This window comes from Hemitrygon akajei, chromosome 3, assembly GCF_048418815.1.
Source record: "Hemitrygon akajei chromosome 3, sHemAka1.3, whole genome shotgun sequence".
In the NCBI taxonomy this organism is placed as follows: Eukaryota; Metazoa; Chordata; class Chondrichthyes; order Myliobatiformes; family Dasyatidae; genus Hemitrygon; species Hemitrygon akajei.
This window is the reverse complement of record NC_133126.1, coordinates 191,655,787-191,670,023: the sequence shown is the minus strand read 5'-3', so window position 1 is coordinate 191,670,023 and position 14,237 is coordinate 191,655,787.

The following is a 14,237-nucleotide window of genomic DNA, read 5'->3' as shown; positions in this document are numbered from 1 at the left end:
TCAGTGATTCAGGAACAGCTTCTTCCCCTCTGCCATCCGATTCCAAAATGGACATTCCTGAGTGAACACTACCTCACTTTTTTAATAAATATTATTTCTGTTTTTGCACGATGTTTAATCTACTCCATATACATATACTGTAATTGATTGATTGATTATTTTCTCTTCTATATTCTGTATTGCATTGAACTGCTGCTGCTAAGTTAACAAGTTCCATGACACATGCCGGTGATAATAAACCTGATTCTGATCCTGATGTGTTGGGCAGTTTTAACTCCGGTCCACCACATTGCAGTTCCTGTACAGTGGAGAGCATCTCCACTGTGCTCTCCATTGTGTCTCTATACAATGTTGTGAGGATTGGTGCCCAGAGATCTGCTCTCTTCGGCCTCCTCAGGAAGCAGAGGCATTGGCATGCTTTCTTGATTGTGTAGGATGTGTTTTGGGACCATGAGAGGTTGTATGAGATGTTCTCTCCCAGGAGTTTGAAACTGCCTGCAGTTTCCACAGCTTTGTTGCCGGTATAACGAGGGCTGTGAGTGGCATGGGTTTTCCTCAAGTCCATAACAAGCTCCTTTGTCTTGTTGACTTTGAGGAAGAGGTTATTTGCCAAGTATCAGGCCTTGAGCTCCTCCAGCTCCTCTCTGTAGGCTGTCCTGTCATCGTTGGTGATGAACCAACCAGTGTCGTGTCATTGGCGAACTTGACAACGTGATTATTCGGGTATTCGGGCACCCGTGCTAAGGATGATGGGGGTGGGGGGGAAGGGAGAGGTGATTGTGCATCCTGATTGGCTGAGGTCTGTTGGCTAGACGTCCTCGCTGATGGAGAGGCTAATGCCTGTAATGGGGCTGTCAGAGTCTACAACCCTCTGCAATCTCCTTCGATCCTGTGTGTTGAAGCCTCCACACCAGATAGTAATGCAACCAGTCAGTATGCTCTTCGTGGTATATCTGTGCAAACCTGCTGGAGTCCTTGGTGGCATACTTATCTTGTAACTATGTCTACTCATCGGTTAACACAGAACAGAGAACATTACAAGACAGTACTGTCCCTTTGGTGCTGACCTTCAAACCTACTCCAACATTAATGTAACCCTTCCCTCCCACACAGCTCTCCCTTTTTCTATCAATATTGCTCCTATCTATGAGTTTCTTGAATGTTCCTAAATGTATCTGTCTGTGCCACCACCCCGACAAGATATTCCACACAATCACCATTCTTTCAGTAAAAAACTTACCTCTGATCTCCCCCTTATTCCTTCAGCCAATCACCTCAAAATTATGCCCCTTCAGTTTAGCCATTTTCACCCTGGAAAAAGAGTCCCAGGCCGTCCAACCGATTTCTGCCTCTTACATCTTATTTACCTCTTTCAAATCACTTCTCATCCTCTTTCACTCCACAGGAGGAACAAAATTTTCCCCTCTACCATAAGATTTCTGAATGGTCCATGAACAGTACCTCACTATTTTTGTTCTCATTTTACACTACTTCTATATATTTTTTCAATATATACCTGTATTTCTTATTATAATTTATAGTATATTTTTATGTATTGCATTGTACTGCTGCTGCAAAACAACAAATTTCATGACATATGTCAGTGATAAAATCTCTGATCTGATTCCGAAAAGCCATAGCTCATTCAACCTTTCCTCATAAGTTATACTCTCTCTAATCCAGGCAGCACCCTGGTAAATCTCCTCTGCACCCTCTGAAAAGCCTAAAATGAGGCGATCAGAACTGAACTGCATTCCAAGTGTGGTCTGGCCAGGGTTTTATAAAGCAGCAACATTACCTCGCATCTCTTGAACTCAGTCCCCCAACTACTGAAGGCCAATGCACCATATGCCTTTTTAAAACCATTATAGTTCTCCAACCAGAGGTAACATGTCAGCACCTACCATATCATCTCCCCTTTGGACCTAACATGTTACAATAAGACCACCCCCTTCTAATTATCATCGGTAAGATTCTTTACCAATTTCCAGGAATCCCTTCTAATCCCAAGAAAGGGCCAAGTGAATCTCTTCTGAACCAAGAGGGAGGGGTGAGGCAGGGGTGTAAGACCATAAGACCATGTGACGTAGGAGCAGAATTAGGCCGTTCAGCACAGCGAGTTTGCGCAGCCATTCCATCATGGCTGATTTATTATCCCTCTCATACCCATTCTCCTGCCTTCTCCCCGTAACCTTGACTAATCAAGAACCTCTGCTGTAAGTGTACCCAATGACTTGGCCTCCACAGCTGCCCATGGCAACAAATTCCATAGATTCACCACCCTCTGGTTAGAGAAATTCCTCCTTATCTCTGCTCTAAATGGATGTCCCTCTATTCTGAGGCCGTGTCCGCTGTCCTTACACTCCCCAGCATCGACTGATTTGGCTCCTAGCATCTGCAATCTCGCATATGCAGTACACTTCAGCTCACTGTCAGCTACCTAATTGCATGCTGTCCCTGAATCCTAGCCTCTTGTGAATTGCACACTAAGATCTCTCTGCATCTGAGGTGACCTGTTGTGCATTAGGGTTAGGCTCAGCCCTAACCCTAGAGTAAGGACATAATTGCGTGGAGTATAAGGGATCTCGGGGTGATCTGTATAGAAGTGGATAAAATCATGAGAGGTAAAGATGGGCCGAATCCACACTGGTTTTCCCCAGGAGAAGGAAACCATAACCGAGAAGGAATGGGTTTAATGTGAGAGAAGGAATATTTCAAAGGGACCTGAGGCGTAACTTCTTCGTACAAAGGGTGGTGTATTCATGGATGGGCTGCCAGAGACAGTGCTTGTGGCAGATAAATTAACAAGGTTTAGAAGACTGATATGGGAAATACAATGCATCAGATCACAAGACCCTGTAGCAGATAGTGAGGATTACTGGAAACATCATCGGGGTCTCTCTCACCCCATTTAAGGCATACAGAAGAGTTGCATACTCAGCGCCTCCAGCATTGTCTGAGACACTTCCCTCGCTTCCCACAACCTCTTCGACCTCCTGCTGTCAGTTAAAGTGGCATTGCAACATAAGAACCAGAACTGACAGGCTGGGTAACAGCTTCTTCCCCCAATCTGTTAAGACTTCTTATCACCCTGCCACCACCCAGCACACGTGTACACCCTGTCTGAATGCCCCTCCCCTCACACCCCCACCACATTCCTCATCCCACAGGCACACTCTCATCCTGTACTGGTCGCTTTTCCTCTTTTGTTGTTTCACATACTTATACGACTGCTTCTTTTCAGTGTCATTATACTGTCTTGTGTAAACATACACCTCACACTTCATGCCACCCTGTCAGTCTCTAGGCCATGCCACTCAGGGACTTGTACTAATATTATTTTGTGTCCGTATGTGCAAGGTTCCAAGGTAGTCAAGCCGAGGGGTGGTAGTGGGGACAAGGTCCCACTACCGAAAAGTGCTCCTCACGGCATGCGCCTCAAATAGCCTCTGACAACCAAGTCCAACTCCTGGCCTTCTCGTGTGGCTTAGTCTCTAAGCCTGGCGGAACTGTTTCTACTGACAGGAGAAGGGGCGAAGGCGGGTCCTGGCTCCTTAAAACCAGTAGATGGAGCTCGTCAGCCTGGGAAGGCAGTCCATCTAAGAGAGGGAAAACTCTGATTTCAAACCTCCGCTGCCTTGCGGCCATACCCACTCGTGGGAAAGACTTCGGGAGTAAACCCTGAGGACAAATCCGGAGCTGGAGTCCCTAAGGCAGTCCGACGTTGCCTTCAATCTCGCTCTGGCAACTCCTGCGACGACACTGGTGCCAAGCTGTATTGGCCCTTGCCCTTTCCTTGGACAACATCGGTGTGTGGAGAGGGGAGACTCGCTGCATGGGCAACTGCTGGCCTTCCATACAACCTTGCCCGGGCCTGCATCCTGGAGTGGGCGCGGATCCATGCTCTCACGGGACTAACGGATGCCACACATGTGCTGAATTGTAACTAGATGTGCTGGGTGTGACTGCACACACTGTGTTTTGCACCTTGGCCCCACAGGAACAAAGTTTCACTTAGCTGTATAAACGTGCTTGGTTGGCCGACCATAAACCGGAGCTGGAGCTTGGTCGGAAAGGTTCAAGGAGATGTGAGCCAAACACAGGCAAAGGGGATTAGCTTTGGTTTGCATCTTGTTCAGCATGGACAAGTTGGGCCGAAGGGCCTGTTTCCGTATTTTATCATTATCAACCAGCCTCAGAGTTCTGCAAACTCTCATCATTTAGATTGTTATAGTCTAGTACAGTCATTCGAATGCGCAGAAACACAAGAAGCTCAGAGAGTAGTGGATTCTTCCAAGATCTCACAGACACATCCTTTCTCACCATCAGCAGTATCTACAGGAGGCACTGCCTCAAGAAGACAATGTCCATCATCAGATATCTCCACCATCTGGCCTGAAGAGCCACACCACTACGTTCAAGAACAGCTACTTCCCCTCGTGGCATGTTCGTGTACGGGGTGGCATAGTGGCATTGCGGATGGTGCAGTCGGGTAGAGGGCAACACAGTAGCATGGGGGCAGCACAGCAGAGCAACTGTAAGTGTAATGCGTTCCAGCACCAGCAATGGGGTTCAATTCCCACTGCTGCCAAGGAGTTTGTACGTTCTCCCCATGGCCGCTGGGTGCTTTGGTTTCCTCCAACATTCTGTACGCATACAGGTTAGGGTTAGTGAGTTGTAGGCATACTGTGTTGGTGCCAGATGAGTGGCCACACTTCCAGGCTGCCCCCAGCACATCCTCGGACTATGTTGGTCCTTGACACAAATAGTGTATCGATGTACATGTGACAGGTGAGAGCTAATCTTTAAAGTAAAGCTCTCCTTTACGTGTGCATATGACAATAAACCTGACTTTGACTCTTGAACAGATTCTCTGCCTGCTCCACCAACAATCCTAGATCTGTTTTATTTCCTGATTATGGGCCCCACTGCTAATGGTAAGTTTCACTGCATGTTCGGTGGACTGCAGTTAGCGTGAGAGATCATTTGTTGGTGACGCAGGAAAAGTTTAAAGAGCTCGGATGCTTTTAGCTCTTTTCAGTGGGCTGCAGTCAGCAGAGGGCCAATAAAAGAGGGGAGGTGAAGCAGTGCAGCCATTGTTAGAGCAGTCATTGTGTGAGTGGGCCAGTGTTAGAGTGGTCGCGCTCTAGTTCAACAGGCTTGGGCAACTACAGGCATAGGTTCTAAGTAAGTTTTTAATCAGTATTGTTTTTCCTGCTAGTACATAGCTAGTGTACTAAGACTGGGTCTGGAGGTAGTGATACGTTCTTAGTGTGAGATGTGGGAACTCTGAAAGACCTCCATTTCCCTGATAATTACATCTACACCAAGTGCACTGAGCGGCAGCTCCTTAGAGACCACGTTAAGGAACTGGAGCTGCAGCTCGATGACCTTTGGCTCAGACTGCAAGAGGTAGGTACCTGAGTGATGGCCAGGAGAAGGAAAGGGAATGGGCAGCCAGGGCGGAGTATCCCTATGGCTGTTCCCCGCGGTAATAAGTATACAGCTTTGGATACTGCTGAAGGGGATGACCTACCGGGGAAAACCGCAGAGACCAGGTTTCTGGCTCTGGGGCTCAGAAAGGAAGTGGGGAGAAGAGGGGTGCAGTAGTGATAGGGGATTCCATAATTAGAGGAGCCAACAGCAGAATTAGTGGACATGAAAAAGACACCCAGATGTTGTCTCACAGGTGCCAAGATCAGGGGTGTCTTGGATTGGGCCCACAGCATTCTAAAGGGGAAGGGTGAGTAGGCAGAAGTCGTAGGTAGAAAAAATGAGGAGGTCCTGATGAGAGTATATAGGGAGTTAGACAGAAAGCTGAAAGCAAGACCTGCAGAGTAGTAATCGCTGGATCATTGCCTGTGCCACGTGCCAGTGAGAGTAAGAGTAGGATGTTTTGCCAGATGAATTTGTGGCTGACGAATTGTGCAGGGGGCAGGTTTCAGATTTATGGGTCATTTGGATCTCTTCTGGGGAAGGTATAAACTGTACAAAAGGGATGGGTTACATCTGAGCCCAAGGGGGACCAATATCCTTCTGGGCAGGCTTGCTAGAGCCGATAGGGAGGGTTTATACTAATTTGGCAGTGGTTTGGGAATGAGAGTGATAGGGCTGACACTGGGGAAGTTGGTAAACAACTAGATGTAGTGGGTAATGAGACTGTGACAAAGGACAGGCAGATGAAAGGGCAAAATTGCAGTCAATGGGATGAGTTAAAGTGTAACGGGGTCAAAATTGAAAAGGGTGATGAATACAGAACTGAAGGTGTTATATTTGAATGCACACGGTATGTGGAATAAGGTAGATGATCTTGCAGCTCAGTTAGAGATTGGTGGGCATCACTGAGTCATGGCTGAAAGAAGGTCATGATTGGGAGTTTAACATGCAAGACTACGCATTGTATTGAAAGGACAGACAGGTAGGCAGAGGGGTGGGGTGGCTGTGGTCAGTAAAAAATGACATCAAATCCTTAGAAAGAGGTGATAAAGGATCAGGAGATGTAAAATCCTTGTGGGTAGAGATAAGAAACTGCAAGGGCGAAAAGACCCTGATGGGAGTTGTATACAGGCCTCTGAAAAGGAGCTAGGATGTGGACTACAAATTACAACAGGAGACAGAAAAAGCATGTAATAAAAAGGCCAGAGGTACCTCAATATGCAGGTAGATTGGGAAAATCAGGTTGGCGCTGTATCCAAAGAGGGAACATTTCTAGAGTGCCTACAAGATGGCTTTTTACAGCAGCTTGTGGGAAGGCAATTCAGGATTGGGTGTTATGTAATGACCCAGATTTGACTAGGAACTCTAAGGTAAAGGAACCATTAGAATCAGAAATCATAATATGATAGAATTCACCCTGCAATTTGAGAAGGAGAAGCTAAAATCAGACATATCAGTGATAGAGTGGAGTAAAGGGAATCACAGAGGCTTGAGAGAGGAACTGGCCAAAGTGGTTTGCAAGGGGACACTAGTAGGGATGATGATGGCGGAACTGCAATGGTTGGAGTTCCTGGGGGATATTTGGAAGGCACAGAAAAGATACATCCCAAGGATAAGAAATATTCTAAAGAGATGGTGAGGCAACCATGTGCGACAAGGGAAGTCAAAGACAGCATTAAAGCAAAAGAGAGGGCATATACTAGAATTCAAAAATCCAAAGTGCAAAGGGGCTTTGGAATCCTCATGCAAGATTCCCTGAGATTAGCTTGCAGGTTGAGTAAGGAAGGCAAATGCAATGTTGGCATTCGTTTCAAGAGGACTAGAATATAAGAGCAATTATGTCATCCTGAAGCTTTATAAGGCGCTAGTTAGACTGCACTAGGAGTATTGAGAGCAGTTTTGGGCCTCTTATCTAAGATGAGGTATATTGCCATTGGAGAGGTCCAAAGAAGGTTCACAAGAATGATCCCAGAAATGAAAGGGTTAACAAATGAGGTTTGTTAGATGACCTTGGGCCTGTACTTGCTAGAGTTTAGTAGAACAAGGGGGATATCATTGAAACCTATCGAATCTTAAAAGGCCTAGATAGAGTGGATGTGGCGAGGACGGGGAAGTCTATGTCCAGAGGGCACAGCTTCAGAATAGAGGGATGTCCGTTTAGAACAGAGAAGAAGAAACAGCTCTTTCACCAGAGACTGGTGAATCTGTGGAATTCATTACCACAGACAGCTGTTGCAGGCCATGTCATTGGGTATATTTAAAGCAGAAGTTGATCGGTTCTTGTTTAATCAGGGCATCAAACGTTATGGGGAGAAGTAGGAAAGTGGGCTTGAGAGGGATAATACATCAGCTACAATGGAATGGCAGAGCAGTCTCGAAGGAGCAGAATTAGGTAATTCAGCCCTATGTTTTATGGTTTTTCCTTTTGGGGTTTGGGCTGAGGTAGCGCCGTGAATCACCTTAATGACCAACCCGTGAACACTTTTTTTTTGCTCTCTATTTGCACTACTTATTTAATTTAATTTATATATATATCTTATCATAATTTATAATTTAAAAAATGTACTGCACTGCACTGCTGCCACAAAGTAACATATTTCACGACAAATGTCAGTGATAGTAAACCTGATTCTGATTCCCACTGACAGCAGCCTGTGGAGCCCGACCATCGATCAAGGGGCAACACTGCCCTCTGCTGTTTGTTGTGGCTCGGTGAACATCTTCTGTGTCAGAGTGAGCACCTTGTTCATTTAGACACAGGGCACACCAATTACTGGTTTCTGGAGAAACATGCAAACTGCCTGAGGATCTCAGTCGGTCGAGCAGCATTTGTGCAAGGAAAAGAACTAGCAATGTTTCAGGTTGAAACCCTGCCACTTCAGATGAGGAGGAATATTTTTGGCCAGAGGGAGGTGAATCTGTGGGATTATTTGCCACAGACAGCTGAGGAGGCCAAGTCATTGGTTGTATTTAAAGCTAAGGTTGATTGATCCTTGATTAGTAAGGCTGTCAAAGTGGAGAATTGGGATGAGAGGGAAAATTAAATCAGCCAACATAGAATGGTGGAGCAATCTCGAAGGGCCAAATGGCCTAATTCTGCTCATATATCTATGGTGATCAGTCATCTCCCCCTCCCCCCCTTTGTACCAGCTGATTCCATTCTCCACTCTCAGTCCTGATTCAGGGTTTTGACTCAGAACATCAATAATTCCTTTCCTCACACAGATGCTACTTGACCTGCTGAATTCTTCCAGCAGATCAGTTTCTTCAGCATGTTCTTCTGAATTCCCAGGTTTTACAATAAGATAATGAATTCCTTCAAATAGTTTCCTAATGCCGAAATCAATGTTCCCAGTTTTAACAAACGGTCTTCAAATTGAAACATTAATTTTGTTTCTCTTTCTGAGGACCTTTCACTGGATTAAAAAAAAATTTGTACCATTCTCTGTAAACTCTAGAGACCGTTGTGCATGAAAACCCCAGGAGGTCAGCAGTTTCTGAGATACTCAAACCACCCCATCTGGCACCAAAAGCATTCCACACTTGAAATAACTTAGCTCACATTTCTTCCCCATTCTGATGTTTGGTCTGAACAACAACTGAAACTCTTGACCATATTTGCGTGCATTAATGCATTGAGTTGTTGCCTCATGATTGGCTGATTAGATATTTCCCTTGACGAGCAGGTGCCAAATAAAATGGCCACTGAGTGTAATGTTCCCTACTCCTGGATTCGATGAACTGAGTGATGAGGGGCAGCATGCTGAACAGCTTCTTCACCACATTGTCTAATTCCCTGGCTGCTTTCAGTGAACTGTGCACATGTTGTTCTGTCCCACAACACTCATCAATGCATTGGTTTCATTGTCAAAAATGCAACAAATCACACTCATCTAAGTTGAAATCCATATGCCATACCTCAGTACATCTCGCTAACTGATCAATATCCCTTTGCAATTCGTTGCTGGTCATTGCACTGTACACTGTAAATACATGCTCGTCTTTATGTCCTTCTGCACTTTATATTCCATATCTGTACTTCTAACTTTATTTATGTCATTCTTTATAACTGTTGAATTTGTTGTTGCACATTCAAAGTTCCCAGTTCAAAGTAGATTTTCTATTAAAGTATACATCCTTGAGATTTCTCTCCTTACAGGCAGCCACAAAACAAGAAACACAAAAGAACCCATAAAAATATCTACCAACACTCAGGGTGCAGAGACAGAAAAAAAAGAACAAATTGTGAAAACAATATAAGCAAGTGAACAGCATTCTGAACGAAAGTGAGTCCGCAGACACGAAGCCTGGAACAGGCCCACAGCCTCAGTGCATCAAACAGTCACAGAACCCGCAGACACAAATCCCAGAGTTTCAACACCACAAACACCACTGCAGGTCACTAATATGTTCATGTAAATGTATATGGCGGATAAAGCTAATCCTTGATCCTCATTAATACTGGAACATTTTAGCAGCATTTGGTCCATGGCTTTGCACATCTTGCCCATTCAAGTACTTTTCTGACTGCTTCTTAAACTGGTCAGACAACCAGAAAGCAATCCAGAGCTCCTTTGAGCTAGTTCTCTGGAGCTTTTAGATCCACCTAAAGGGTCAGGCAGGATGCCAATTCGAAGTTTGGACAGCCGGATGACTCCGCCGACAATGCCGCACTCCGTGCGTATTGCACTGTGATTATCAGTGGAAACGCGGAGCTCCAGCTGGTGGTTGGGTGTCTTCCTAAATCCAAGTGGAGTTCCTCACATCCTCGTCATTAATTTAATTCCTTTAATTTCAAATTTTAAAGTAAATTTATTATCGAAGTGTGTGTATGTCACCATATACGATTACCAGAGATTTATTTTCTGATGTTTTGAGGCTAAACCTTGCATCAGGACTGAGAGTGGAGAATGGAATCAGCTGGTACAAAGGGGGGAGGGGGAGATGACTGATCACCATAAAAGCAGAATTAGGCCATTTGGCCTATCAAGATTACTCCACTGTTCCATTATGGCTGATTCACAGTAGAACTAAGAAGTGCAATAGAATCAATGAAAAACTGCACACAAAGACTGACAAGCGCCAATGTGCATAGAAATTTGCAAATACAAAAAAAAACAAATAAATAATGTTGAGAACATGAGTTGTGGAGCCCTTGAAAGTGAGCCCATAGGTTGTGATTCAGTTCAGTGTTGAGGTGAGTGAAGTTATCCAGTCTGGTTCAGGAGCCTGATGATTGAAGGGGAATAATTGTTCCTGAAGCTGGTGGTGTGGGATCTAAGGCTCCTGTACCTTCTGCTTGCTGGCCGCAGCGAGAAGAGAGCTTGAAACATTATGTACCACTGGTGTGACTCCAACTAATACAAGGATGAGTGCCTTCTGCATGATTGCAGTAAAACTTTGTTCTAAGCTAGAGTGGTGGACGTGCCCAGCAGGCGAATCACCTCCTTCCCGATGGTAGCAGTGAGAAGAGAGCATAGCATGGATGCTGGGTGTTCTTGATGATGGCTGTTGCTTTCTTGTGGCAATGCACCTTGTAGATGTGCTCAGTGGTGGGGGGAGCTTCACCTGTGATAGCCTAGGCTGTAAGTTGCCATACTGTACGTGGTTGGTTGGAGGATCAGGAGGATGGTGGCTTTACCAAGATGGTGCCTGACTTAGAGGGCAGGTGCTATAAAGAGAAGCTGAAAAAACATGAATTATTTTCTCTGGAGTGGCAGCAGCTAAGGGAACTTCACTTGATTATGGGAGGCAGAGAGACACATGGAACATTAAGGTAATAGCTGAAGGAGTTAATATGGACAAGCTTCCACTACCTATTCAATGCTCCCAATGGCATGCATCTCTGACAATAACGTCCAGCTCCTGGCCTTCACGCGTGGCTTAACTACTAAGCCCAGCAGAATCATTTCTACTGACAGGAGAAGGAACAAAGGCGATTTATTGGTGCCTTAAAACCAGAGGCCTTGGGTGGATGGAACTCGTCAGCTGTGGTTGGCAGCTCATCTAGGAGAAGGAAATCTCTGATCTCAGACCGTCGCTGTCTTGTGACTGTAGCCACTCATGGCTTCTGGAGAAAATCCAGAGGAAAACTCCGGAGCTGGAATTCCTAAGGAAGTCCTACGTTGAGCTCCGTGGTGACTGGCAACTCCCGTGATGTCGCTGTTGCCAAACTCTGTTGGTCTCCTTTGGTTTCATCAGCTATGTGGAGAGGAGGCGTCTGCTACATGAGTAACGGCCTGCTCTCCATATTGTCCTGTCCTGGCTTGCATATCGAATGTAGGCACCTAGAATTCAACCTCCATGACCAACGGAGAGCCTCAGATAGAGTAGACAGCCAGCATCTTTTTCACAGCATAGAAATCTCCAATGCTAAGGGGCATGCATTTAAGGTGACGTGGAACAAGTTTAAAGGAGATATGTGGGACAAGTTTTTAACACAGAGAATGGTATGGACGGGCCACTGCACAAGAGCAGAAAAGCTGCAGAGTGTTGTAAACTCAGCCAATTCCATCCTGGGCACGAGCCTCCCACCATCGAGGACAGCTTCAAATGGTATTGCCTCAAATAGGTGGCATCCAACATGAAGGACCCCCACTGCCCATAACATGTCCTCTTCTCAGTACTACCGTCGGGAGGAGGTAGCGTAGCCTGAAGTTACATTCTCAACATTTTTGGAGCAGCTTCTTCCCCTCTGCCACCAGATTCCTGAACGGACACTGTATCCATGATCACTACCTCACTATTTTTGCACTACGTATTTTCTCTTTTTTATTCTGTATGTATTTCCAATCATAATTTATAGTCTATGTTATGTATTGCACTGCACTGCTGATGCCAAACAAATACCATGACATATATTCAGTGTCCACTTTATTAGGTACACAAATATCAAATCAGCCGATCATGTGGCAGCAACTGAATGCATAAAAACACACAGACATGGTCACGATGTTCAGTTGCTCAGACCAAATGACAGAGTGGGGGAAGAAATGTGATCTCAGTGACTTTGACAGAATGGTGCGCAAGACAGAACAACATTCAGTTAGTAGCAGTCCTGTGGTGAAAATTGCCTCTTTAATGAGAGAGGTCGGGAGAGAATGGGCAGACTGTTTCAAGCTGATGGGAAGGTGACAGTAACTCAAATAATCACAGATTAAAACAGTGGTGCGCAGAAGAGCTTTTCTGAATGCACAACACATCAAAACCTGAAGTGGATGGGCTACAGCAGCAGAAGACCATGAACATACAGAAATACAATATGTGAACATGCAGAGAATGGAGTGATGTGGACCTTGTGTTAGCAGAATGAATTAGTCCAGCTAGGCATTTAGCCACTGGTTTAATTAGTCTGACACAACACTGTGGAGCAAAGGGCCTGTTCCTGTGTTGTACTGTTCTATGTCCTCTGTGCCAGGGAATCGATATAGGAAATGAATGGGCGGAATGGGACTGATGGGATTGCTCTGAGAGCTGTCATGGACTTGATGGGCCAAATGGCCTCTTTGTATATCGTGAGAAACAAATCTGGAATTTGATGCCTTAAGCTTTGACCTGGAGGAGAACATGCGAGTTCCTGAGACATGGCTGAGAACTAAATGGTCAATTCTCCAAATTCCCATTGCCAGCAAGAGGCTGACCAAGAGGACATGCCACTGGGTATTCCATTCCCAATGCCTTAGCTGTAATTATAAGAAGCATTTTCTTGGAAGATAGAGTGTGGGGGAGAGAAGGAATTTCCTCTGGAACTTGCAAATTCTATATACTTCAATGCAAGACAGAAGCCAACAGCAGCTGGACACTGTTACCATCTCATGTCACCACACCCATCCCTCAGGACTCCCAGGAATTTAATAAACATAACGGCAATCAGGATGACTGCAGTTGATGTAAAAGCTGGACACGGGACCCTATTCTAACAAGTCTTAAAATCTCCTCCAACTCGTTCTCATCAAGTTGGCAAGCAGTCATGAGAAAATAATCCTGCAGTCCAACCAAAAATTGCAGAGTCTCAGGAGTGACATACATGACCGTACACATATATGTAGTTAGGGTGCATAAGATTTTTGCACAATACTGTATTTGTGAATGTGGAGCAGAGAGTGAGCTTATAAATCTGATGGGAGCAAAGGGTGTTGGGAATGGCAAGGGTGGAGCTCCGCAGAGGGGTGTGGGACAGATGGCAGAGAATGAGTGCTGGGGCAGTGTGGGGAGGTGGGGTGGCACAAGTACAGACACACCCTGCCCAGAGACACCGGGCAAGATCGTTTGATTCCAAACAATTGGTTTATTGATCATTACAGAATGTCTCTCGTGTGCATCCTGCTCCTTCCCCTCTCCCTTCCTCTTTTCCCAACCATGATTCCCCTTCACACTGTCAGTACACAACGGAGATCAGAATCAGGTTTACCATCACTCACTCACAATTGTCATCTCACCTGCCTATGCCCTCCCCCTGGATCCCCTCTTCCTTCCCTTTCTCCTATGGTCCACTCCCCACTTCTATCGACTTCTTCCTCTTGAACCCTTTACCTTTCTACCACCTGGCTTCACCAATCACCTTCTGGCTATCCACCTTCCCCTCCCTCCACCTTTTTATTCTGGCGTCTCCCCCCTTCCTTTCCAGTCCTGAAGAAGGGCCTCGGCCCAAAACATTGGCTGTTCATTCATTTCCATAGGTGCTATCTGAGTACCTTTTGAGCATCCTGTGTGTGTTGCTTTGGATTTCCAGCATCTGCAGACTTTCTTGTGTTTATGAATTCTATGGCAGCAGTACAGTACAATACATAAAATTACTACAG